Source organism: Cyprinodon variegatus, unplaced genomic scaffold (assembly GCF_000732505.1).
Source record: "Cyprinodon variegatus isolate N-32 unplaced genomic scaffold, C_variegatus-1.0 Scaffold504, whole genome shotgun sequence".
Taxonomy (NCBI): Eukaryota; Metazoa; Chordata; class Actinopteri; order Cyprinodontiformes; family Cyprinodontidae; genus Cyprinodon; species Cyprinodon variegatus.
Genome location: NW_015150957.1, coordinates 183,584 through 185,680, shown reverse-complemented (window position 1 = coordinate 185,680; position 2,097 = coordinate 183,584). Strand labels below are relative to the sequence as shown.

General features: G+C 45.6%; 1 long non-coding RNA gene across 1 annotated transcript in view; it reads left to right on the top strand.

The window, feature by feature from the left end:
* Nucleotides 1-647: 647 nt before the first annotated feature.
* The window catches only part of LOC107094749, a 9,197-nt gene continuing 7,747 nt past the window's right edge, over nt 648-2,097 (top strand). The window contains exon 1 of the long non-coding RNA XR_001481691.1: nt 648-1,643. This is a non-coding gene — a long non-coding RNA (uncharacterized LOC107094749). The remainder of the gene's footprint in view (nt 1,644-2,097) is intronic.

Sequence of the window (2,097 nt, the reverse complement as noted above, 5' to 3'; positions counted from 1 at the left end):
TTACTGCCACTCAGATTTCCTGCGGTACTTGAACGGGTCGTAGTGGAGATGACTCCCTTGCTCAGTGTGTAAACTCAACGTCCTCTCTGGGAAACTGGATCCAAACCTCCAGTTGAATGCCCAGCTCAGTTTGAGGCTCAGTTAATCCTTCCAGGGAGTGAAGGTCCGAAAAGGTCCAGTTTGCTGGACAACTTCCTGCCGAGAGGCAAAGACAAAAAACAAAGTTAAAACTCAGCTTGGCTAGAGTACCCTAAACTGGCAAACACTCTGGCGTCGAGGTAGCGGCAGTCAGCAGCTTAAGAACACTCCGTTAACGAGGAAACCATCAGCAGGTGTGTGAGGAGGCGGACCAGAACCAGGCGCCTCCTGTTGGAGGAAGGGAGACAAACACAAAAAAACAAACACACAGATTGGAGCCCTGAAAAAATATTTCACTTCTGTGCTTGAAATATCGCCAAAAAATATTAAGAACTGAAGCGACACAGATAGTTACAGCATGTAGCCAACCGTGTGAGCTAGCATGTAGCATCTTGAATAAAGGACAACGTTTTTTTAATGTAGCACATATTTATTTTCCCAGTTAGAAAAAGGAAGGTTTGTTTTTTTTATCGTCCTTTTCGGTCCTAAAAGATTGATTTTGTGCTCTGTTTCAGGGACATGGCGCGCATCGGCATCTCCTCTGCTGCACATCAGAACAAGATCCTGACCAGCGTCCAGACTATGCTGTCCCAAATGCAACACATCCAAGGCAGAATGGTTCCTGTCTGAGAGGCGCTAACAAAGGAATCAAAGACACTTTTTTCCTACAAAAGAACGAATACGTAATAAAAAAGAATAAATATAAAAAAAAAAAAACTGGCAAATAAACTATGAAGAAGTAGTTTACCTCATCAACGCACTTTAAATTGGATTTAAAAAGTAAAGAAGACCTTGATGAAGAAAAAGGGGCTTCTACGTTTTTTTCAAAAACCCGACCTTTACTTTGCTCTCTTTGTTGTTTTGGAGAACGGAAAAACTTTTAGGATTTACGGGGAGGGGGGGGCAGCTGAAAATGTGCTTCCGAGAGGCTGATCTGGAGTGCCTTTAGGTCTGAGAAGATGGAGGGAGGCGGCGGGATGTCACTTCCTCCTCTCTCTCTGGAACAATCCGAGGAGCAAACTTTCTGAATTTCCTGACTGTGTTTATTGTAAATGACTTGTTTGTGCGGGACCGGCGCCCCCCCCAGGCCGCCGTCGCTCTGGTTTTTCTCTCTCGGCCGGATCTGTTCCATCTGATCTCAGAAAGCGGAGGATTCTACCTGAGGTTGAGGACTGCATGGTTTTTATTTTGTTTGTTTCTCTCCGGCCTCCTTTTTTCTCCCAGAATGCACCATTTTCTGTCCCTCGGGGCGTCAAAGAGAACGTCTTTGATCTTCCCTAACCCCTGTCTTCCCCAAAAAACGCCAAGCCCTCCTTCCTACACCTCAGATAAACACACTTTGGATTCTTCCATCCGGGTTTCAGGCCCTCAGGAGCCGCAGACTCTTTGCTCGTTATGAATCGTTCAATAAACCAGAAACAGACGATGAAATCTACGGAGAATGTGGAGAGAAACGGAATCATCGGCAACCACAAAACGGAGGGTTTCCTGGAGCTGTCGTCTAGGTGAGTTCAGTTTCATTCCGGGGCTCTAACCCCCCTCCCCCGCCGGCCCCTCGGCTTCAGAGGCTGTTAATTAACACGCAGGTTGCAGCACCCCAGGCAACCGCAGCAGATCAATGGCCACTGTTCTGTGATCAGTCTGCAGGCCGGTGGCCTGTGGCATGTTAATGAGAGGAATTAATCAGCAGCTGACAACCAGTCAGCCCAGCACAGCTCAGAGAATTCAAAGATCCCACTCAGAGGTGCAGTTTGCTGAAATATCAGCCATTAATATCTTGGTAAACTTTTTATTTTATGATTTAGGCACAAAAAAGATTAAGCTTTATTCTCCGCTGAGCTCTACTGGGGCGATTCTACGCTGGAAAAAACCTCTAGAAAGTAAAAAATGTCTGAAATTCAGTGTATTTACCCTGAATTTCAGTAGGTGAATAAGATAGTTTGCCAATTAAATTAGTAT